This window comes from Coturnix japonica, chromosome 3, assembly GCF_001577835.2.
Source record: "Coturnix japonica isolate 7356 chromosome 3, Coturnix japonica 2.1, whole genome shotgun sequence".
NCBI classification, from domain to species: Eukaryota; Metazoa; Chordata; class Aves; order Galliformes; family Phasianidae; genus Coturnix; species Coturnix japonica.
This window is the reverse complement of record NC_029518.1, coordinates 59,960,335-59,986,438: the sequence shown is the minus strand read 5'-3', so window position 1 is coordinate 59,986,438 and position 26,104 is coordinate 59,960,335. Positions and strand designations below refer to the sequence as shown.

The 26,104-nt window shown below is 44.8% G+C and overlaps 1 protein-coding gene across 1 annotated transcript in view; it reads right to left on the bottom strand.

Moving 5' to 3' along the window:
• Positions 1-25,538, bottom strand: part of FYN (FYN proto-oncogene, Src family tyrosine kinase) — a 125,741-nt gene extending 100,203 nt beyond the window's left edge. Inside the window, exon 1 of the mRNA XM_015858717.2 lies at positions 25,305-25,538. The gene's annotated coding sequence lies outside the window, so the exon portion shown is untranslated. The remainder of the gene's footprint in view (positions 1-25,304) is intronic.
• Between the last annotated feature and the right edge of the window lie 566 nt (positions 25,539-26,104).

Sequence of the window (26,104 nt, the reverse complement as noted above, 5' to 3'; positions counted from 1 at the left end):
AAGCATTTAGAAGTATCTTCAGGATGAAAATAAGGTCCAGACTTATGCAAAAAAAAAAAAAAAAAAAAAAAAATTAAAAATGAAGGTTTTCATTAAACACTCAAAATAATTTCTAAAATAAATTAGAAAACCAAATGGCAGCATTAATAAGCAAATAGCTAAATTTAAATTATTAATTATCAGCAAAGACAATTTCCTGTGCAATTCTCCCCCAAAAAAGAAACAAGTCAAATCCACCTACTAAGAAACTGGTATACGCAACTGCTTTCATATCTGAAAAACTGATAAATGAACATAAATGCGCCAATCTAGCAGTCATTTTGGTAAAGGAAATGTCTCTGAAGCTGTAGCGTTTTGCATGTGAGCAGTTTACAGGGCACAGCTTGGGTTGCAGAAGATAAAGATTGCACTGCCAGGCATTAAAAAGAAGAATAGAAACACAGCTACAAAAAACGAACTACTAAAGGTCAGATTCAATTAAGACAAATCCTCCTGGCTCGTGCAATGAGATCTCATCAAGCTTCCAAAACACATTTCAAAGCTACCATTGACTGGTGAAAAAGTAAACAGGATTTTAAATTTAATTTGGCCAAATCTAGCTCCGATTAGCGATACTGAAATGCACACAATAAATTACCGAATTGCTTCAGTAGCCAAGATGATTCCAACTTTCTTACGGCTGCCAGCAACATATGTAGTGGAAGCAGCTATCTTCAGCAAATACTTGAGTTTGATGGAAAACAGTTCCATTTCTATCCAAATGACACAAGCCTGGTCTGAATAAATTCACAGGGAAAGAGAAGCTAGCAGCTGATGCTGGCTGGAAAGAAGACTAGAAGTTGAACTCTGCCTTGCTGTCAAATGTCCTAGTGTGAACCAGAAGATACAAAAGGCCAGTTCTGTCAGAGACGAACGCCTGCTGGAATTGTGCACTTGGTTTTACTTCTCAGGACTTGATCACAGCTCACTCATTGAGGCTGTGGAATCTCCCTCTTGGATGGTCTCCTTCACAGACTATCTGGACACAGTCCCAGTCAAGTGGTTTGAGCAGAAGGTTGGACCAGATGACCTCCAGAGGTCCCTTTCCACCACAGCCACTCTGTGATTCTTTGATTGAGTTCTGAAGAATCTTAGAAATGCTAATTGATGGATGATGATTAACAAAGCCTTACATAAAATTTGGGCAAAGGACAGTGAGGCTTTTTCACTCATACACTCTCAGCTTCACACAGGGCCAAGATGCTGGAGGCCCATAGGCTCCCCAGCTCCAAGTACATTACCTCCTCCTACTCTGGTCAGAGCCAAAGGGCTCATCCAAGGCAAGACCCAATCGTACCACTGAGCACATTGCCAGTCTGCCTGGCAGTTAGGAATTGGAGTGTCAGAAGATAGACATTATTCAGAAACCACAAACACTATGATAGTCAATGTAGAAAAGCTCCAAAATAAGCAGTGGGAGGCAATGCATTTATTTTGATGCTATTTTCTATCATACATACCATAATGATACTTGTTTATAAACTTCTTTCTCCCAGAGGTTTGAAGTGTTTGGTTTACACACAATTCTCTTTCAGAATGTGGGGGTCTGGCAATTTTGACCTGATTTTGCCATTCCACGAGAGCTGTCACACTGAATAGTCTGATGAAAGGAATTTCAGCTGAAGCCCTTTCCATCTTTTCTACTTCTTAGAACTTATTCTGCAGCGCTTCAGAGACTGCCAAGGCATCCCTGTGTTGCTGTCCTGTGAAATACAGTGCAGACACAGATTCTTCTTAGGGTTTCAGAAATAATTAAAGGCAAGATACAACAAAGGAAGTGCAGAAGAAAGAAAAACGTGACAGAAGGGACACGAATCCATTATAAACCAATATCTGCACATTTAAGTTTGTTCAACAGATCTTTTTCTATGGTATACGCTTATCTTAGCTACAAAGTTAATTTGACTGAATAACCCCGGGGGGATCCTTTATTCCCAGTAAGCAGTGTGGGCAAAGTTGATCCATTCTGTTTCAGAATCGCTACATTTCAATGCCCTTCTAGAACTGAAAGTCATTCTATTCTTTTTCAAAATTGTGGTGGGGATAATGGCTGATTAAAATGAATACAGCTTCTGTGGTTTGCTGAAGGAAGTTTTCTATTTGATGGGATGGAGTTTACAACCACTGCTTCAGCTGTTCATTATCCGTAGCAGTTTCTTGTTTATTTATGGAAAAACTAAAAGACGACAACAGAACTAACCAAATAAAAGAGAAAGAAAAGGAAGGCAGATGACCTCATCAGGAGGAACTGTTCCTGCCTCCTGGAGGTCTGAAGCTGGTCACTGTGGTCCCAAAGGGCACTGAGGTAGTGGGCTGAGTACCTGCACTAGCCAGTCAGTGGTTAGAAAGTGTCCTCAACACTTGAGGGCTCAGTCAAGGTGGCATTTAGGCATGAAATCAAGCATTGCACAGCCTGCTGGAGCTCCCTTGCAATATCTTTTCCCACTGATAACACATTTGCCTGATAAGGTGGCAGTGCTGCCTTGACAGCTGAGCTCCGGGACTTCTGCATCCTCAGTGCAGAAGGGGGAACCCACAGCAGGTCCCCTTTCCCCCTCATAGCATACTTGCAAGGCAAAACTGCTTGGAGGAGTCGCCCACATCTCCCAACAGAGGTATGACAAGCATTGGCCCCCCACCCATCTCCCCCAGAGCAGAAAGTTTCCTCCTCAGCACTTCAATTATCACAAGTGAAAACAATGAGGGTAATGCTAGGTTGGAGACAGAGTAATTCCTGCACAGATACCGCATAATGATGAAATATATTAACATAAGCATGTATTATTTATGGAAATGCATAACTTATCACCACTACTCTCTAGTGCATTTACTGTTTCCAGAGTGAGGGAAATGCTCATGAGGCATGAGCAGTTTGTCATTTTATCAACAGCTCCCAAACCTCCAAAAATACTTGTTAACTATATCCATAAAAATTATAGACCACAGCCATGTTTGCCTTGTGATTACTTTAAGCTAAATAAATCTTCTCTTTGAAGCAGAAACATTTTTTTTTTTTTAAGTTTTCACCACATTTTTGACCACAGATTTTATATATAACAGTACAGATTTAAAACTGATTATACCTCAACCAGGATCATTTCTGGAAACACCCCACTTGCCTCTTGGATGGGTTTCCATTTGATTCAATCACAGTAATTGTACAGCTCTTACAGTACTCAGAACTCCTCAAGAATACAGAGAATTGCAGAGGTTTCCATTTATAGATGAGTGAGTTCCAGAGTAGTGATCTTGCATCATCTTCAGAAAAGCCCACGTGAAGGGATGGTGCTTGACAACATTTGTCCCCCACAGAGCCATCTGTATAGGTGAAGTGCTGGTGAAGTGAGCATAGAACATGACTTTGGGTATTGCAACCCCTCAAAGGGTGGACAAGCTAGGAGGGAGCTGGAGCACTAAAAGCAAAATAGATTTGGGCATCATCTGGAACACCAGGCACCATCACAATCACCCCATCAACAGAGAGACTGGCTTAAGTGGACATATGAGGCTCCAAGAAGACTGCTTAATGACCTTGTAGGATGGAACAGAAGATTAGGATTGTATTAACTGAGAGCTGCAAAATAAATACAGAGAAATATAACAGGAGAACAGAAATTAATGATACCCATCTCAAATTCAGAAGGGCCACAGTAGAAGGAATACGTTTTCATGTGAGCAGTTAGCCTGTTGAGCTCACTGTCAGGAGAGAAATCAGTAGGCCTAAAACATCAGTCAGTGTCTGTACTCTATTATACATAGAACAGCATCCAGTTTTGCTGTAATGCTGGCAAGTGTTAGACGGGCTATCAAACATCATGTATACTACAGCCTAAATACAAAGAAGCTAAGAGAAGATGTATTTTTTTTTTTCCTCCCTGTAGTGTTAAAAACCTTTCCTAAAGCTCTATGATGCAGTTAAGTCAGAGACAAGTTACTGGACTAGTAGTGCCACAGGTATGGGTGCAGGTGGAACAATCCTCTGGCTTTTATTTAACATGCAGAAAAAGAGAAGGCTATGGGATGAAACCAGCAGAAAAAAAAGAAATGTCCCATCTGAATTCTGACATGCAAATTTAGAATTCCAAATCTTGGAGTATAAAGCAGTAATTTACATTTGGGGCTATCTGTAGCCTTCCAACACATTGCTCTTCATTGCTTAGGAAACCTTTGCAACTGTTTAGACCTTTTGTGCTGAAGATCTATGCATCAAGCCTACGCTGAGTTTTCTGAGGAGCTGCAGCCAAAACAACCCCTTCACTTCGAAGAATGTAGCTAGGCAAAAACAAGAATCTTTTATTTGGAGAACACAGGGCACTGAAACTCGTCCCAGTGCAAATGCCTTTCACTACCCCACTTCTGAGTACTTTGTGTGGGATCTGGATGCATCTCTTCATCTGCAGTATTTTATCCAAGGGTTCTGGTAAGCTAAGTGAAATTAAAACATCATCCTGGCCACCCTTTTGCAAACTTTTCCACTTATAATGGAGGATAAGGGAATGCGTGGCTGGGTTACTAAGTCAAGACACAGAATTAAGACTTCTCAGTCACTTGATCGGCACAAGTCCCAGCAGCACTCACAAGCACAAAACCATGGCACTGGGATATGCAATACTTCCATCTCACAGATAAAACCAACTTTAACTTATGCCCAACTGAGAGCTCTTATCAGATGAAGTTTGGAGAGAGATTTATTTGAAGGAAAAGAGAAAAATACTAAAACTTTTGTCACAGTCCACGCCATTTCTTGAGAAACTTATGCTTCCACTCATCAGGGATTTTGAAGCATTTCTATAAGATCTACTGTGTTCCACAGCATTTTGCCTTCAATTCAAGAAGGCCTATTCCTATTTAAATACAAAGAAGAATTAAATTGTGTGCTCAGCTTAGGATTAACTGGGACAGCAAATACAACACCCTAAGATAACACCTGTAACATACATAACTTATCTATACAGAACAAGCTGGCAGAGCAGTTACGTCTTTAGCAAACCAGACTCAATATTAAAAGGATTTACTTGCATACAGGAACATTTGCAGTCTCTATGCAGTTTTTCTTTGAATAGATTTAACATTTAACTAGTTCAACCACATTAATCCTGAAGCTCCAGACTCCTGGAGAAGTATTTATCATTTTTTTATTTAGAACTAAAAATGACATTTTCAGCAACAAAATAGGGAATTTCAAAGAACTGCATGCAAATTTTAAAACATCACCATCTAAATAAATATGAACACCTCCTAACTTTCTCAGAAAAGAAAGATTCATAGTGAGACTAGACTTTTCTTATTTGTATCAGAATGAGTTTTAAGCTTTTGAAAGCCACACCTTGGTGTAGCTTTTTCTTAGATAGGAAAGTCTATCATTTGTGAAATGTTCAGATTGCAAAGACTAAATTGTAGCAATAATAATGAAATACTCCATTCAGAAGGAGCTCTAGACTGAAAATTCAAATGAGAAACCAACTCAGTGCAGCAACTGATAATGCAAGTTAATTAAGAAAGTTTTGAACATTTGTCCTATTTCTTCACTGTGATTTCCAGGTTCTCTAAAGAACTCTCTATTGTACCACACACCACAGTATGAGGCACAGCAAATGATGCCCTTCATCTCCTTCATTTGGTACTTACAATTTAAACATTTATCTTGAGTTAAAGGAATAGAGAAATGGAGTGAAAGAAATGTGTTTTCCTCTGTTAGCCTTTCTTTGTGATGGGCAGGTGGGTTTTTGTAGGACAGCTCCTTCTCCAACTATATCCCATTCCCCACCACTATCTCCAGTGACCCTCCCCTTGACTGCAGTCTGCTTCCTTCCAAAACACCCCAACATACCCTAAAAGCAAAACACTCCTGAATGCTAATCCAAGAGAAAAAAATGAAGTGACTGAGAACAAATAAGAGAGCTCCAAGCCTTGGCATCTCACACTCTAAGCCAGTTGAAATTACACAGAAGCATTCTGCCATTTCACTGCACACATTCTGCTGGGAGGGCACTGGCAGGCAGCAAGGCTGTTTCCCACTCTGAAGACCCACAAAATAATAAATACCAAAAGTCATCCTGCCAGTTACAGTAAAGCACATTAGGTACAGCCCCAGAACAGCACCTGCTATGTACAATGCCATGCTTCCCTCCCTGTGCCCAAGCCCCCATTTTCCCACAGCCAGCAGAGATGGAGGCCACAAAGTGGGTTGCTCTGGTTGTGATGCTCCATGGGCCTGTTGCCATCTCTCTCCCAGGTCTGGCCATAAAGAACTGGTACAGCAGCCTGAGCATGCCTCATCCTCAGGCACTCCTCTGCCTCCCATGTTTCTTCCCTTATACTTCACCAAAGCACCCAGATGGCATCCAGAGGTCCCTTCCCACATCAGCTACCCTGTGATTCTATGATTCCTACAACCACACCTCCTCACCCCTTGTACCAAGCTGTTCCAGACTCAGCTTGGTTCAGCATTTCCCATCTCAGCATCATCACCCTTGTCCTGGAAGCTTCATGCATTCCCTTTACACAAATAAGTGCACCCTACTCAGCCTTGCACTCAAAGCCACTATCCCACTCCTGGGGAGTAGACCGGATTAAGCAGAAATGCTCTGCACCTCCACATCCCAGATAGGATCATGTTTTTTTTCTTCTAGTGTGACTTTTCCCCTCAACACAAATCAAGTCAGCATGGTTCTCATGTCCCTTCATTCCCTGACCTCTCCAACACAACAGCTGGCGGATGTTGCAGCGACTTTCCTGAGTGGAAACACCAATACCACAGGCCAGGGTGTTGGTGGGGGAGAGGGCAAGGAGAAACACAAGCAGATTGATTTTTATTTTTATTTTTTTAAATATGATTATTAATCTATCCTTTTGATCCTTGAAAATTATTTGGAAATAATCCAGATACAGCATTTTTTCCTATAGACTACAGTGGTGTTTTGCAAGCGAGATTTTCTTTGCAGCAAGACTGAAACCGCAACTGCATCAAACTCACAGGTAGAATGAAAGAGGTTTGAATTGAACAGCAGATGGCAGAAAAAAACAGTTATTAAAGAAGAAAAGACCCAAAATTCTATGAGCATCTATAATCTTTTCGTAAGTTTTATCACGGTACAGATGCTTCAGTCACATATGTATTACTGTAATACTGCTTAAAAGCAACTTTCTTAGACCTTATGAAACACAGTGCACTTGCATTAGATTTTTACTAAATATTTTTTCCTATCATGTGGCATTTTAATTAAAAAGTGGCTCCACAAGGAACCACAAATTGATCACAGCATCTCCACAGCAAACACTGCTACAATAAAGCAAATTTTTCAAAGCAAAACCAGCATACTAACAGTGTTAAATAAAAACAAGCAAGACGATAGAATAAGACCCAAAGTACACATGGTCCATTTGGGCAAAGTTTCCTACAGCTGGAGGTAGAGAAGTTTCATGACGTGCTAACAGCTGCGTTGGCCAGAGGGAGAAGTTATTTTGCCTTCTGCCCAGAAAGAAACAGAGAGAAGAGGAAATGGCAGAAGGCAGATAATCTCTACTTTATACTGACGAACAAAATGACAATGGAAAAGACCACTGTCCTCGGGATTCCTCAGGAAATCAGTCACAGGAAGTAGTTGTTTGAAATTAGTAAGTTAAGCATGAGCTGCATTTCAGAGCTTGTGTTCTGAAACACAATCAGGTTTTTGTTAAAGCTATAACTACAAGTAGCATCACATTCTGCAGAATCTTTATGTGTATATATATGTGTGCATATATATATATATAATCTACAAGTATTGAAGTCCAGATGTACTATAAGCCTGTTTGATATGCACACATGCTCTTATGACCTGGTTTACTTTGCAGTATTCAGCCAATGGAAGACAACATCTCACAGATATCTGACCAGCTTTATTATTATTATTATTGCTCTTGTTGTTTAACGAAGGAAAAACAGAACCACATGTCTAAGTTCACTGTACCATTTTCTCAGAGCACAATATAGACATCTTCCCACCTCTTTTGACATGTCATCAGCATCATGCCGGGGACAGGCAATATTGGCACTGAATCAGCTATTGTTAATACAAAAATGTCAATAAGCACATGACAAAGGTGGTGGTTGTGTTTCCCTCCCCCCCCCATCCCCCTTTAGACTCCTTGAAGTGCTCCAAGTGTCAAAATACTTCTGACCAAGGACTTCAGGGGATTTTTCGATTTTGTATTATAAATCATAAGCAGATTATACAAGCACACCAGGGATTATATGAATCAAATGCTATTTTGGAGGTTTAAAAATATTTTTACTTCAAATAAAAGTCAATCACCAAACAAGATCTCCTCTCCCCATCTTTTCCCTTCCCCCCACCACCCTCATCTTTTCAACAATGAGGAGGTAGGAACAAAAAACAAGGAGAAAAAGTTACTCTTCCTCCCAGTAACTAAAATAACTTTTCAAAATGCTATTAAATAATTTATCAAGTCCATCATCTCTAGTTCAGAAATCATCATGAAACACAAAAACTGAATTCTTAGGAAGGCAGAGAACTTAACTTTTCCTTTTTACTCCTATTGATAAAATTTGGCTGGCTGCAACATTACCAGAGCTATTCAGCAACTGTCTTTATGTGCTATATTTCTTCATACTGTCAGTACTAATGACCAATAAAATAAAATAAAATAAAATCAGTTCACATTCTGCAAGAGGCTTCATTTACAAACACTTCACTTAGCAAATAAAAGCTGTATTTAGCTGCTTCCTTGCATGTCTTCTGTGCATTCTACGATCCCTGCTTAATAGCACAAGCGCACTTCACAATGTCCTATTACCCCCAGTGCAGGCACTGCAGATATTTATATATTTCCATGAAGTCTTCTGCTGAGAGTCAGAAAGGGATGATGGCTTGATGAGACGTGCTTTGACACACAGGGGCACCTCCAAACAGTTTTCAATAAAGTTTAAATATAACTGGCAAAAGAGAAGATACACTAGCTTATGAAATTGTGAGCATTCTGCAATGAAAGGAGGGAAATAAGATCACAGAGCTGGAGCTCTTTGCAGGATTACATGAAAAAGGGTGCTGATGGTTAATTAAGATTGTGCTGAGAAGCGCCAAAAGTCAAGTTCTCAATTTCCCCAACACCTTTCAAGTATAATTAGGCTTAAAATAAAGCAGAGTAACTGTGCTGCCATATATGGGCTGCTTGTTTATGTTCTGACTGCTTTGTGTTACCTGTAAAGGACACTAGGATTTAATATGTATCAATTAAAGAGTTGTTTTACATTCTTTATAACTGCAGAGTTCTTCACACCAAGACCAGACCCCCAACAATTAGTGTTAAAATAAAGTATCACTGGGCACTGAAACCCACTTGCTGACAGTCAGATGGTTAAAAAACAGAAGTCTTAAGGTCACACAGGGCCCCAGATCTCTTCCCTCAACAACACAACTTCTCTAATGCACTCCAGTGCCCCACAAAACTAACATGGGTTTCAGTGTTCCCACCACAAGCAACAAAGAGGCGAGGAGCCCACAGACACCCACCACTGTAACAGCACCAAATTTCCATCCTGTGCTTTGTCTGCCCAGTTTTGCACTCACACAAAGGCTGGTTTGTCATCTTAGCCACAAACACCGTGTGCGGCAGCAAATGAGCATGGTTCACATGCTCAGACTTGCAGCATAAGCCAGCAGAGACTTCTGTGTGGCAAGGCTCTGGGCAAACGTGAGCAATACCAGGTCGAACTCCCCGGCCCTCCCCCCCTGCACCTCATCAGAGGTTTGTATCCAAAGAACAGCTACGCCTCTTTGCATGACAGAAATGCCATGGCAATAAACAATAAAATGGTGTGCACAAACCCAGCGCTCTCTGGAGATGCTCCTGGCTTTCCTCCACTTGCCCCTCACTTCACGCTGAGGCAGCTCTTCCCTGCAGAACACGCTGAGAGGTTTCCACATGAGTACAGTCTCCCTCAGTGCCTAAAATGACTGGTGCTTATTCAGTGTGGTCATTTAATACTCTTTTTTTTGGGGGGGGGGCATTCACAGACTGCTATTCCCAGCCTGCTCAGAACACAAAACGAGTTTTACTCATGGGTCCCTGCATAGCTCAGCACTAGAGTTTTTCCTCACAAAGCGTGCCTTTTTTTCCCCCCTTCACATCATTCTAAGACACCAGAAGCATTATTGGCACTTTATGACAGGAACTGACAGCAAGAAGATAAATTCAAAAGTGTCCTTTATTTAGGTGCCCAATTGGAGACAAATGAGGCCTGACTATTCAGTACACTTGGAGCAATGAGCCCATTGACTCCATTTGCAGTTGCATGTGCTCAACACTCCTCCAGTCACCCTGTAGTCTATCAGCATTGGGTGCACAAGGAAAATCAGTCATTTTTTCATAACCATGTCCTGAAACAGATTTTGTTTCCTGGATGTCGAGCAGATCCCTCTCCTTCCCCCTCCCACAGAACTCCCCACCTCCTTCACAAAGCACCTCCCAGTTCCTGCAGCTGCCCCTCTACAGAAACTCATCTATCTTCTGATCCAAGCTGGGTCTGGAGCAATCTGATGGGGGAAGCAAGGACCCCGACAGGAAAAGAGTATGGTGTGGTCACACCATACAAACACACTGTCATGCACACAACACTGCAAGCACTTCTGCACCCCTGACTTAAGAAAAAGAATCATGGAAATGTTCTTTGAAATGATGCTATTTTAAGACTGTTAAAAGCAAACTAACCTTTTCCATCCCCAGGATTGTTCATCACATGAGCGCCTGTGATTAATCAGCAGGCTGATGCACAATCTCTCCTGTTTAAGCTCAGGGAGAAATTGAAAACGTCATGCTGCTTTCATCTCTGTGCTAGCCAGTGGCCCATGGTTATGAATTCAGCACTACATTTATTGACAGATTTCATGGGTTGTTCCTACCAGCAAAAGGAAAGAAGCCCTCAAATCTCCAGTTCAATCACCTGCAGAGCCTGGGGAAAAAACAGAAGGAGCTCAGCAGGTGAAGGTTTCTCTGCCCCATCTCACCACAGTTTCTCCTCTCCCTCTCCCTCTCCTCTCCTCTCCTTCTCCCTCTCCCTCTCCCTCTCCCTCTCCTCTCCTCTCCCTCTCCTCTCCTCTCCTCTCCTCTCCAGCACCATACTGCTTCTCAGGAATCAGCACAACCATCATCTCTTCCCCCAAGGGATCCCAGCAGACAAACTAAGACTGCTCACTCAACCTACAGGGAAGGCTTTTCCATGATGTGGCCTAGGCACAAGGGCTAGAGAAATCAGCTAAGTTAATAAAGAAGGGAAAGAATGGGTAGTGCTAGCAGCCTTGAAGGAAAGAAAAGGCTGTCACAAGGATACAGGCTTTACACAGAGTAGCAGGGTATGCTACTAGCATAAGCAACATTGACAGGAATAACAGACAAGCTTTCAGGGGCTGTGCCCTTTCAACCTTTCCATTTCTCCATGTTCCCTGAACAGAGATGTTCTACACAAACAAAGCAACAAGCTGGATGCTAGAAACTGCTTTTCAAATACTGATATGCAGAAAAGCACAGAAGTACACATTGGAGATGTCCATTCCTGGAGCTCTTTGAGACAGGGTAAGCTATGAGTGGTCAACAGTGATCAGTGACTTAAGATCCCTTAAGATCCTTTCCCTGTCTGAAGCTTCCAGCATGCCATCCTCAGTAAAATAAGATGCAAAAAAGCTCGCTTTGCACCCACCCACTCTAATTTCAACATGCTTGGGTGCTTTGTGGTTTAAGATGCAGCCTGAGTCAATGTCGACTTAAACACATGCATGTTATGGCAGTACTGGGTACAGACACTGAGAACAGCCAAGTGAGATACTTGGTAGAGGTTATGGGCAGGCACCCCTCCTGCTTGAGGTCCCATTGCTGCACACTGCTCATGCACCTGCTCTGACAGCAGACAGAAAGTTTTGCATGTGTTTGTGGGTGGATGGAAGACAGGCACCTTTGCTGCTCTTGAAAATGCAGAACAAACAGGAAAGAACAGAAGCCTGATGACTCCAGAGGAAAGGGCTGACCATGGTCAAAACTGCCAGATTAAGAGACAGAGTGAAACCTCAGCCTGAAAACAGAAAGGAAAAGTTTTTCCTTTCCTCTGTCTCCTGCCCCAGCTCCCTCCTATGCTAAGCAGCACCCATAATTATCATTGAAATCAGGCAGGGATGCCCTGTAAGGGTCCAGGAAGTCTTCCTGGAAGGAATGAAAGAGAAATGAAACCTGTCTTTTAAGGATGTTAAAAATCTCTCTTCCTAGGACAAAGAGATAGCAAATTAGTTTGACATATTCTGCCTATTAACCACATGAATTTCAACTTAGTAAGACATTATTTCTGGTTACACACAAGCCAACCAATTTTCCGACAGACTTCAGTAGAAACATTACTCAGACACAGATGCCTTCAATTCCCATCACTAACATGCTGCAGCCGGCTGGTAGAGCAAGCTGCTGAGGGTGCTGGGTATGCCTACAAGGCAAACTGGTTATCAGCTTTTGAAACCCTTCATTGAGCATCACCAGCTGAAGCAGCTTTTGGCTTTGTCTGGTTGTGTTTAAAAATAAAAATAAAAATAAAAAATAATAACAGTAAAAACAAAACAAAAAAACCTTCACCTACTCTATAAAAGACGTACAAAGATGTCCAGTGACAAAAAGTCTGCCTTTAAAAAATCTGTTTCTTCAGAAATAGGGGGTCACTGCATTTAAAAAGCAATTTGCAATCCTTGGGCCAATGAAGCTTTGCTTCCTACAGATGTGCCCCTTCCCTGCCCCTCACCACCTGGCCCCCTGGGATCCCTCAGCCTTCTTTCTCATTTACTCTTTCCTCCCACATCTCCTGACATCCTAATAAAGAGAGAAAATTGCCTTGGCCAATCAAGCAAAACCTTTCTGACCAGGTAAGGTGCTGGAACAGGCTGCCCAGAGAGGTTGTGGATGCCCCGTCCCTGGAGGTGTTCAAGGCCAGGTTGGATGGAGCCCTGGGCAGCCTGGTCTAGTATTAGATATGGAGGTTGGTGGCCCTGCATGTGGCAGGGGGGTTGGAGCTTGATGATCCTTGAGGTCCCTTCCAACCCAAGCCATTCTATGATTCTGTGTACTGATAGCCTGGCATCCAAATGCTCCAAGCCCAACAGCCCCTTGAGGAAGAGACCTCCTCTGCTTACCTGCTCCTCCTAGAACAACCAATTGTGAAAACAGCCTGCTACTGCCTAGAAAACCTGCTCCAAGGGGTCAAAAGGCAATTCTGCAATATAAAGTCAACTGTAATGCATGGTCTCACACTACAGCATGAGGGTTGGGAAACTGCCGGTTAGCAGTTCCTCATCAAACATAAGGTAAGGAAAAAGCTTCAGGAGATGTGATAATTGGTTCACAGGTGCTAAAAAGTAGTTCTTGACAAGACCAACACTGGGAAATCAGTACAAAAATCAGAGGAAACAAAGAGCCAACTCAAAACATCAGTCAAGACGTGATTGGACTTAGAAGCAAAAACTATGAAGCCTCATTTCAAGTAGAAAACCACTATAGGTTTGTCAGAGAATAAAAAGTCCTCAGATAATGAAAAAAAAAAATAAAAATCTGACTCATATCTATAGCATTAAAGGAATATTTCTGACATTTTTGTTCATAAGCGTTTCATGCAGTCAGTAGGTGTACTTGACGAGAGCAAGGTTGGCTGCTCTGGAAGAGGTGCACAACTTGAGAAAGGTGTGGCACCGGGAAGGAGAGAGTCTGGAGAACTTGTCTGCTAGGGTAGTGCTGACATCGCTATAACAATTGCAAAACAGAGGAGAGAAAGCAGTTTTAAATTACTTATTCCTTCTAAACAGTGCATCAGGATGGCCTCAAGTGCCTCACCCTGAGTAACGCACCAACTCTCGCCGCTCCTTTTATAGAGACCATTGCTTTAGTTTATTTATTTTTTATCTTTTTTTTCCAAAGAGATTAAAAATTATATACAAAGAAGCCAGTGTTGGAAACATCTGCCAACATTAACAGAAGAAGACCGGGAATATCTTTAGATCAGCCTCTTTTACACCAGTTGGCGTACCAGCAGTTTCCCAACAGCATATATTAGCTGTAGATCAACTCTAACAACTCATCTTGCAGACAGAGCAGTGAAAATACATATATTAGGCATATATGAACAGCACCTGAGTCACACTGGGTGAACCTAGCTCCAACGTGATTTGAATATCTCAGACTTAATTGCAAGGTGTTAACACAAGTACAAACACATTTACTGCAGAGGAAAAGACAGTGGTGTTTGAGATCCTCAATGGCAGCTCCCCCCACCCATCCGCTGCCCCTGAGCAACGTTCCCTGCAGCATTCCCAGCTACAACCTTGGGAAGTTCCCAGCTCCAGCCTGTCCTCCCTCTCGTCCAAAGCCACTGAAATATTCAAGCGCTCGGGGTTGGTAGCACTAGGTTCCAGGCCTGCCGTCACCCAAGATGAGTGTTTGGAGACAAGACGTAGGAGACTGAAGGTGCTGGCATTATCTAGAGAAGGTATTACCCTCCTATGCTTGGTGCTGTTCCCTGTCTCTGAGAGTTTCTACCAAAATAGTATAATTTATGCTCATCAAAGAAGGACATCTTGTGACTTCTCCAGTTTGCTAACAATATCTGAAATTATTTTGCATAACCTATTTAAACAAATATTAGCTACAAGCTGATATACATCCCCCTCATCTTCCCACTGAAGCTATTTTACTCAAGCTGCCACTGAACACCAGAAAGCTCCTGAGCTTTTCATGTGAATTAAGTCAAAATTGGAACTAAAATCTGAAATTCCTTAAACTCTCAGCATCTCCCCCACGGGAGCTTTATGGATGGCACAAAGCTGCCCTAATTTCTAACTGAAAGCGAGCAAATAAACACAAGTGGCTTTTCAGTTCTGGAAGGAGCAGACACCTTCCAGAGACAGCCAGCCCTACCTGAGAAGCCACCAAGATCACAAAGCCATCCTCCAGTACTGCCCATGGGCTCTGGGGAGCAACCATGTTTCTGAGGGGTTCAGGAGGAGCCAATTATTAAAGCCAGCAGGCAAAACTCTACATTTCATCATATCGGAGGGACCAGTTTGGTAGTGAGCCTCAGTTTGATGTATGGCTACCTCACACTGTTACTCTGCTGCACAAGGATGTCCAGCTATCCTGAATGAGCAATTGCAAGTAGAGTTCATTTCCATACCAAAAAGGGCATCTTAGTCATCTCTGAGTTCGATTCAATGTAACCTACAGTGACAACTATACAGATCGGAAACACACAGCTAATTCTCTGGGGAGGGGCAAAAAATAATCTGCCTTTTTATTTCATAATTGCTGTGAGTATAAGCAGTTTTGAGGCGTTAAGATCAGAGCAGTCTGAGTGACTATTAGCTCAAGGATAAACAGCTTGTTGGTGTGGGAAACCAGGCAGTCTAAGGTTAGGAAAGAAAGGTGAGTGATGGGGAAGACTGAGGTGAACCGGTACAGGGACAGATTGCTGTAAGCAAGTAAAGAGTATAAAGACCTTTGAAACAGAATCACAGAACAGTTTGGGTAGGAAGGGGCCCAACCAGCCCCCAATCCCCTGCTATGAGCAGGGCTGCCACCCCCCAGCTCAGCTGCCCAGGGCCCCATCCAACCTGGCTTTGAACACCTGCAGGGATGGGGCACACAGCTTCTCCAGGCAGCTGTGCCAGTGCCTCACCACTCATAATGAATTCCACCTGAGCTTTAACATAAACTTCCCCTCTTTTAGTTTACTACCCTTCTCCCTTGTCCTATCACTACTACATGCCCCTTTGTAAAAAGCCCTTCTTCATATTCTCTGTAGGCCTCTTTAGGTGCTGAAGGCCACTGCAAGGGCTTCCCAGCACCTTCTCTTCTTGAGACTGAACAAGCCCAGATCCCTCAACCTGTCTTCATAAAACAGGCGCTCCAACTCTCTGATCACCTTTGTGGCCCTCCTCTGGACTCGCTCTAACAAGTTCATGTCTTATGCAGGGGGTCCACCTGCTACAGTCAGTGCTATGGAGCTAGCAAGAATACCCAAGGAAAATATCACAGTAATGGCAACACCAAGAATAGAAAGGGAGATATTGAAAGAAGTTCCATGATGGAGAAACATATTAAAGAAAAACAAAAATAAGTCTGTCAATTTCCCTCCCTCGTCCACCTCCCCAGCTCACACTTCACTACTGCTGAGTCTTTTTGTACTCTCTGGGTTTCTATGGCTCCTTTTCCAGTTGTCCCAGGATGCTGGGCCAGTCCACAAGGCACAGCAAGCATCCAGTCCACCCATCTCTCACTACTCTCCCAGTCAGTGGACCTCCGTTCCTCCATCAGCAGGCCACAAACTGAAGTAACAGCAACTGTAGGATAAATCCCACGCACATGAGTTTGGTAGTGGTCATGGGTTTCACTGGCATTCCTATTGCTCTACATTGTTTTTTTGTTTGTTTGCTTTTTTTTCCTCTGAGTAAAAGCACATTTAAGTACATTAAGATGACGACACCTTCAAAAACCAGAGACTGGTAGTGACAGGTTCTTCAGTCACCAGTAACAATGCAACAAGCAATGCTCAAATCCCAAGAGCCCAGTGGGAAGAAGGCCCTCCTGGGTGTACCACAATCTTAAGCAGGTGTGATTGGGCCCCAGCTCTCATAAGGCCCTCATCAGGTGGCACATCTGCTCTTCTAGGACTCATATTTGTTACTGAACATTAAATCAGGTAGCTTAGCTAATAGGAAAGGTACTGCCAGGAAAGAAAAACACGAATACACATAATGTGTCAGTTTGAACGTATTGTTTACAATGCATTTTCCTTGCTGCTTTACTAAACCAATTGCTGTGATACCATCTCATTGCTTCAGATTATACTGTTGCATGCAGTGTGAAAGTCTAGTGCAAAACCTCACTACAGGGAAATGGAAAACATTACAGTCCTGAGTATGTAAACAGTGGTTGGGTTATCTGCTTCATTTCACTCGAGCAAAGCCCTGTCTTGGTTCCAGCTCCCTCTGAGGTGACAAGAAGCCTGCAAGCAATAGTGGTATGGCTCCCCTGCAAGGGAGAGATGACAGCAGCTGAAAATTTGGCTCAGAATAATCCATGTAGTTCACCAGCAGGTGGAAGCAGTAGTTATTCCCCTGTATACAGTGGTTGTGAGATCTCATCTGGAGTGTCCAATCTGGTTTCAGTACGCTGGAAAGAGAAAGGTTGACACACTGCAGCAAGTCCAGTAGATAGCATCATTTGATGTATAATAAGAGATAGAGAGAGTTGAGTATGTGCAGTTTGAAAAAAGAAGGCTGTGGGGTGGGGAGCACCTCCCTGCAGACAGCTGGCAGGTGGAGGAGGAGAAATGGCTGGATTCTTCTTGGAAGCACAAGTGAAATGAAAAGTGCAGCAGAATCAAATGGCAGGAAGGAGAACTGATGCTGGATAGTAAAGAAAATTACATTCATAGTGAGGAATCACATGCTTGAACACATTGGCCAGAGGCTGTGCGACCCCCATCCTCAGAAGCACCCGAAACCCAACTGTATGAGGCCCCAACTTGTACGTAAGGTCCAGCTTTTAGGTTAGCGCTGTTCTGTGAAGGGAGATGATTTCCAGAGATCCCCTCAAACCTCAGTTCTTTTGCAATTAAATTTTAAAAGGAAGAATTGCTCTTCTCAGACAATCTAGAAGGACTATTAAAAAGTAGCTTTAAAAGGGAAGTCTGCTAGCTCTAAAGAGAGCTCAGATACAGGAAGAAATCGTTACAGTATGATTGCAAGAAGAGAAAAACAACAAAAAAGGAAGTAATTCCAGGTGATTGTATGTTCAGAGCGTAAGAGTCTAAAGCTACACACTTGTCGTGGTGTACACAGGTTAGCAAGTTCCCATACCAACAATCACGAAGCAAATCTACATGGTGCGGTTTGACTAACACGTTCAAGATATTTTCTCAGAAGTTATAACTCAGTGGCAACAAACTGACAATTAAGGAAAAAAAATATTATTGCAGTACCTTATTAGCAAATACAGGTGCAATTTCACTTGTAGAGTTGTTTTTACCTGCACTCTATTAACATCTGTGATATTTCCCTTTTGTTAACTCGTTCTTCCAACAGTCAGTTCAGTGCAACTGAACTCTTTTGGAAGAGTTTCTCTTTTGGAAGAAGCTGTTAACAGCTAAGAAATCCACGGAAATGTATCAACACACTTTAAATCTGAAACAGCAAGCATTCTAAATCAGGTTACTTTGAAAAGCCCTCATTCATAAGATGAGGAGTCCCACATCACTCTGCTGCTCTGATGGCAGTATGATTGGAATGGCTACTTCAGACTTTCTTACAAGGAAAACCAAACCCACAACACACACACACACACACACAAACCCCATACCCAATCAACACAAAAGACAGCAAAACCCCAAAAGGAACCTTTCCAAAAAACAACCACTGCTTACAATTGCAGCACCATGTCATTTTAAAGCCTGTGGGTAGCTGGTGTAGATGGAGCTCCCTAGGAATATAATCACTCTTCTTCAGTGGGGCAGATAACATATAAAAAAAGAACAGAGAAGTGATTTTTCAAAAAGCTGGCTTGGATAGTCTTCCGTACTGGTGAAGTTAACATTCATCCACTAATACACTATTCCAGGTCATGTCTACTTTTCTGATGGTCAAAAAAGTAAAGCTCAGCCCCAGAGCATGCTGTGCAGACACAGTGACCATAAATATCAATAAATCTCTGCCCTGGATGTGGAGCAGGCATGTCAGAATGATTCTCCTCCTGGACTGCTGGGGATATCCCAACTCCTCCCAATGAGAAATTCTGTTCAGCACCGCACAGTGCTGTGGAGGTGCATTCAATCTGACCCAAGGGTGCACAAAGAAAGCGTTGCTTTTCTGATCCACCCTCCACACTCAAGCTCCAGACCATTCTCAGCACTGTCCTGCTGCGCCACATCGACTCCAAGAGGACAACCACTGGTTCTAGCAAAGGCACACACTTGCATGGCAAATGGTTATGAGCTGACCACAAAAACAAAATTTTGCCAGCTTGTTTAACATCGATAGTCACACAGTCAGCTTCATACAGCAGAATTCATTCTTCTGCATGGGAGAGAAAAACAAAACAAAAAAGCCCAAACCAGACAAAAAACAGACAAGCAACAACATCTCAACCAGCCTAACCTGACAACAGTCCAAATTAACACTTGCTGAAAACATGCCAAAGCAAAGACAAGGTCACCTCACCCTTGAAGAAATCACTGAATCACACTGATGCCAGAGGAAGCCTGCAACTAAAAAAAAGCCTGGAGAAGAAAAAAAATGGTTTTTAACCTTTTCCAGGAGTGGCAGCAAATTGCTCTGAATATCAAGCATCGGGCAGTGCAAACCCATCAATGCTGTCACTGTTTCACCTACAATGACTGAGCAGGAAGAAGAGGTACACAGCCTTCCTTATGCACTTCGTCCCCAGCCGTATTTGTTCAATTTTGGCAACCCTGCTTGGACATTAGGACAACAAGTTCTGCAGTTTTTAAGCATGTCAGCAACGCTGCCCTAAGCAAGAAAGACGGTAAATGCTTGTCTGGTACCACTCCCAATAAACACAATGTAATTTTTGACCTTGGGATGTAAAAGACATTTCCTTTACAATGTTGCATCACCTAGCAACATTTGGGTTCATTGCATTTCCTACAAAAGGGAAACTTTTAGGGAGGTGGACAACGAGAAACCAAAGCCAAGGCTATGCATGTTTCTGAGAGCGTGCTGACTATGACACTGAGAGTTAAACCCAGTTCTTCAATTTGCAGCTTCACTACACTGACCTTACGCGAATTACAGGCTGATGAGAAAAATCAAAATCCAGTTGATGTTTTCCCTCACTGGTCCCAAAGTATCAGGTCTTGTGAACAGAAGGTCACCAATCATTCAAAGACACCTGGAAAATATCATACTTGGAACGAAAGGACTGCGTAGTCAGCTGAAGCTCTAAGTGAAAATTAGGAATGGTACCAGAGAGTGGGCAATTGAAAGGCTTGTTTAAATAGTCTTACCCCATCCTGAAAGTAGAATCAGCAAAATGAATATAAAAATTGGATCTCTCTTATAGAAAGCACTAATTCAAGAGCTGCCTGGAATGACAGCGAGCAGAAATTGTTTCATCTATCACTTACTTCACCCCCAGACTCCAGAAAGAATTGTAGGAGTTTTCATTTACTTTCTAGGAAGGCAGAGAGGTGACAGAACCGGCATTTTTGCTGGTCTGTAGAGAAAAGTCTTATTGAAGTTAGGAGAGGTCTAGAAACCAAGCAAGAAGTCATTACCTTCTCCATTTAAAAAAAGCCAGACAAAACACCATTAACCTCACCACCAAAAATAAATACAGATCGTTTATATATAGTTTAAGACATAAAAGCCCAAGATTTGACTCAGAAAACAGAGGTTTTCATTCCAAGATGTACAGCAGCATTTTTCCTGGAAAAATGCATCACTCCTTCCTAGCAAGAGGCTGCCCATATAGAAAAACCCAGCCACAGTAACAAATACTCCTCATTTTAATGGCGATGGAGCTACTTTCTCTTAGCCCTGATGGTGAAGCAGCAGGTTATAGGATTCACCTGCAAATGGGGCTTTCATCTGGTCTGATGCTAAGGCATAAGGTATGGAATGAAGTTCATGGAATCACAGAATGGCCTGGGTTGAAAAGGACCACAAAGATCATCTAGTTTCAACCCTCCTGCCATGTGCAGGGTCACCAACCACCAGACCAGACTGCCCAGAGCCACGTCCAGCCTTGATTATCCTAGGAGGAGGAAAAAAGAAAAAACACAGTATCTATATGAGAAAGCGATACAAACCCAGAAGTTTAAAAGTAGCAGGCAAGTTTCTGCTAATTTTTTGTGGCAGTTAAGGCAGCCCTGAGAGTCGCAGGATGTCGGTTGATACAGAGATAGCTACAGCTCTCGCTAAGGCAACCATGAAAGTCTGCACAAGAGCAACAAGAGGTCTGTGAATGCTGCTGCAGGCCGGGAGCTGCACACCACTACCAGAAGCCAAGAAAGGGATGGCACGATGGTCCAAAGTCATGCCATGAAGACTTCCCTGCTGCCTCTTTTCTAAGAGCTGCATCTACAAATCAAAGAACAAAGCCACACAATGTGTTCTTCTACTTTCCGGAAGGGGGGTTTGCAAGGTATCCACAAACACACTAAATGAGCTTCAAATGAATGTTGAAGCCTCATCAGTTGTTTTTAAAGAAGTGAACTACTAAAATAATGGAAGGATACTGGTCAATACCAGATACAGTCATTATCATCCAGCCATTAGACTTCTCGCAAAGCAGAAAAGTTGTGTGCTTTCTTAAAAGGGTATTAATATTACTTTTCACTGTCATACCCTGCTTATCTTCTCTGCTTAGTACCTACCAAAATGACTCCTGACAAGGTGAGCACTATCTGGCAATAATACTTTCATCCTATACACCAAAAAGCCACAGAAATGAAGCTATCAAAATATACACACAGAGGGGCAACCTCCTGTGCTCCCACCAAATCACTGTCACATCAAGTTGCCCTGTGTAGCTCATTACATGACACCGTGTTGAAATGTGGAGAACACCAACTCATTTGTGCTAATCCAGGCTACTGGCTCACTCAAGTAGGATTTATTACTCACAGATGCTCTACAAAATTACAGTGTAGAACAACTAGAAACCTCCACAGGCACAAGACTTCCTGGAATTGGTAGAGGCTGAGCTAGAAAACCTGGGGTAGCTTCTTACCCCACCGTAGAAGAACTGTTCAGGTTGGAATGTTTTTGGTACCAAAAAGAAGCTGTATTTTGGGAAGCAAGATTCACTTTTTATCACCCCCTCTACTGAAAAGCTTTCTACACTCGAGTCATCTGATTGGATTCAACCAGTACTGCAAGGCTGGCTATCAGATGGCTTTTTGAAGTGAAAAAATATTCACATGAATGCATGGTATATGAAGAGCAGGACTGGCGAGGAAAAGCCTGATGGTCATTTTCTGCAAGGATATTTAGTTCTATCAACATCTAAAAGCTCCATAATTGTTAATGATTTTAAAGGTAATTGGAATCTTCAATAAAATGTCAAATTGTCACAGGTTTATTTTACCCCAAGTAGATCCACATACTTGGAGTTGTAAGCCTTTATTTCAGATCCACATACTTGGAGTTGTAAGCCTTTATTTCAACTCCGAACAGTCGGAAGCAAGACACGGTGGCATGGTTTTGGTTGACTGGAAGTCATTTTATTTCTTCATTTCCTTCAGTGAAAGTAATGATATTGTTGGGTTTTGTCTCAGCTCCAAGTGAAGGAAAGTTCTGAAAATTCTGTACAAGATGTCATTGTTTTCCCGCAGCCAGTAGTAGGGAGAACAACGGGGCACTTCTCCTCAGCTGCACATCTCTTTGGGGCCAAGTTGGTCTCTGACATCATGGCCTGAGGACATCTCCCACAGATGGGCTCAGCTTTACCATTCTCAGGCCGAGAGCCTGCTTCCCTCCAGGAGCATTTCTCAGAGGCACTCGAACAATGTTTGTGGTGGGCTGGACGGCACCTCCTCGGCACAGAGCTGAGAGCACAATGCTCAGCACTGCAGAGCCAGCACCTAAGTCCCTTGCACAGGGCTTGCAAATGCCCTTGCAGTGCAGCTCATGATACTCCATGCTGAAGCACATGAATCCTTTTGTGGCCTTCACTCGAAGTGAATTGCTGACTTGCACTATACAGATCTGTAGGCCTTTTGTCACCAAAGGAGTCTCTAATTGCCAGATTTCAATGAGACTGCTCGGGTGAATTAGATTTGTCTGGTTAAAGTCCTGTCTTGGGAGTAATGGGTTGAAATTACTTGTGAGGAGGCTTGTGTGGGAGCTGCAGGGGTAGCAAGGGGGTAAAGAGTCATTCATTTTCTTCCTCTGGAAGACAGCCACTTTGCCAGCACACACTGTCAAGGCGGACCTGCCCATAGAGCAAATTACAAAGCGTTGGCCATGTCAGAAATGAACTCCATCATTACACATTCAAATATCACCCAGACTGACTCAAGCAGATCTGTACCACACAAGTTTGGATCAAATATTAATGTGCACCTGAGAGAGGGTGTGTGACTAAGGGAGAACACACGTGTACAGCACCTTTTCTACCTCTGCTATGAGAAGGCAGCAAAGTGAGTATTACTGGCTAAGTAGCAGAAGGAGGCATCAAAGGGCGAACTGCTTCAAGTCTTCTTCAATGTAACCAAGTATATGACACTGTAGATGCACCAGATCATGTGTTGTGGAGACGGGACAGTTTTCACCTGTCCCACCATAGTTTTATCACAGCAGAAATCCACAGCAGACCACCTGATGTCTGGATGGGTATATTCAGCTAAGCAGCTATTCAGAAGCCCTTCCCATATAGAACTGTACCTGTGCATTATTAGATAGCGTTATTCAGGCAAATCCTGTAGCACCTCATAAGGAAGTCAGAAGTAACTAGTAACTCCTCAGCAATGCCTTCATTTACTCAAATGAAACAGAAATTTGTCAATGGGTCCAAACTTCTAAAGATCCTTAAAACAAAAACAGCTAGTGAACAACTTTCCTGTACCATCTTCATCATTTCTGCCTTATACCAGAGACCACATCCACACACCAGAACTGTTTATCACACACGGTGACAGGTATTTAGCCCTCATCAAAACAACTCCCAGAGAAGCCTGTACAAGACTTTGCACTGAACTGGATATTTCATGCCACTACACCTTCTGCCAGCAGGTAGCTGGAACAACGTGCCTGAAGCACAAACCACAAAACACCAAAACCAGCAGCTTACCATTAGACAACCTCAGCTGGGAAATTCTTACTTTTGCCAAAGATGAGCCACTCAGATGAGGCACCCAGCTATTAGAGGTAGAAAAGAAGCAGGCCTGCAGGCAAACCCTGTAAGAATCAGCCAAAAGTTTCAATGAAGGAAAGGAAGCCTGCCACCAACAACCAGCAGCATACAGGTCTCAAAGGAATTAATGTAACTTTCATCAGTTTCAGCTCTGTGAAGGAAAAAAGGCTCACGAAGGAACCACCGTCCCCCCTCACTGCCCTAAGATTCTTAAGAAACTGCAAAAAGCCACAGAGCTGCTGACTTTCGTTGCATGTTACCAGTTACCTGAGCACAGACAGCAGCACACTGACTGCTGTCACTGGGGGGCAAAGGAATCTTCTTCCATTATATAGACACCGACCATATGCTCAATCCGAAAAGCGACCAGCGAGCAACTTCCCACCCCCACGCAGTTCCCCAGTGGGCCAAGCTACGGTTGAAGCCGCTATCACCAACTAGGAGGGATGTTTCCTTCTCTCCCAGCTCCGATATTTTCCTTTGTTCACTCCAGAACTTTGCCTGACGCCTGTCACACAGCGAGGGAGTGGCAGCCGGCCCGCAGCCACCAGCCGGGCACGGGGAGGCCGGCGGGAGCCGCAGGGTGAGCGCAGGGCCGGACACCGAGCCACGCACGGCTCCTGCCCACCGCTCCACTTCGCCGGGTCTGAAGCCAGCAGCGTCCCTACGTCTGACTGTTCGGGGAGATGAGACAGCGAGAACGCTTCCTCTACGACATAGAAAAAGCAGATTCTCACCTTTTTTTTTTTGCTTTGCTTTTTTTTTTATTATTATTTTCTCTCTCTCTCTGAGCTGCGGTCACGGGCGGTCAGGGCAGCACGGCAAAACAACCGGGGCCGCCACACGCGCGTGGGGAGGAGACGCGGGGAAGCGCTGCAGGGCAGCGGCGGGGCTGCAGCCAGGCGGGATGCGGGAGCGGCGCACGGAGCAGCCCGGCCCGGTCCCGCACGCACGGGGATGCCTCCCGCGCGCCCGCCACTCGCACCGCGGCCGCGCGACGGGCGGAGGACGGCGGGGGCGGCTGCCATCCTCCCCGGCACCGCCTCACCGCCGCCCCCCGCGCCGGGCCCGGCAGCGGCAGGAGCAGGAGCAGGGGCACGGCGGGTCCCCGCGATGTCGGGGTGGGGGGGACCGCCGCCATCCCCCGCCCCCGGCGTTCCGCAGCCCTGAAAGGGCTCTTTGTGGCCGGCCGAGCCCCTGCACGGTGCAAGGGGGGGGCAAGGAGGTGCAGACGGTCCCGGTAACCGTGCGGGAGCCCCACAGCAACCCCGCCGCCCGGCTGCACAAAGGAAGCGACCGCGCAGCGGCATCCCCCCCCCCGCATCCCCGCATCCCCGCCTCCCCCGGGCGGTGTCTCGGCCCCGCGGTACCTGTGCGGCGCAGCGCGGGGCCGGCTCTCACATCTCCTCGCCTCTCTCGCCGGTGGCCCCTCCGCTGCGCACCGCGGGCGGGCACAGCCCAGCAGGGCGCGGGGCTGCCACGGGCGCTGCCTCCGATCCGTCCGCGCTCACTGCGCTGCGCTGCGCACCCCGCGCGGCTGCTGACAGATGGCGCAACCGCAGCGCAGCGCCGCCACCGCTCCGAGCCGCCGCCACCGCCGCTGCCTCCCCCCGCCTTCCAGCCCGCCGCGCCCCACCGCGGGGGCGGACCCAGATTGACGGCGCCGTCGGCCCGTGGTGGAGCGCGGAAGGCAGCCGGGGCAGCTCTGATTAGATGGCGGAGAAGGGAGGCGGGGAGAGAGGGGCAGCGCCTCAGCCGCCGCTCGGCGGGGCGGGGAGGGCAGCGCCGCCATCGCCCCCCGGCTCGGGGCTACGGCGGCCGCCTCGGGTGGGAGCCGGCGGAAGGGCCGGGGGCGAGGCGGCAGGTGGAACGGAGGGAAGGAGGTCCGGAGCCTGGGAGGGGCGCGGGAGCACAACGTCTCCTCGGGCTGAAATCCGCCGCGAACGGGAGAACAGCCTTAAGGAGATGACGCCTTTGTGAAAGACGGCGTTTCTTTAGTATCCCTAATTCTTGCAACTGGCAGCAGTGGGCTATAAGGCAGCAGCAGGAACGCACCGTGCCATCCCCGAGCCGCGGCACGCCCTGCCCGTACGAGGGAAAGGCCGCCCCGCGGTGCTCCAGCCTCGGGCTGCTCTCGGACCGCAGCCCCGTGTCACCTCGGATGCTCCCG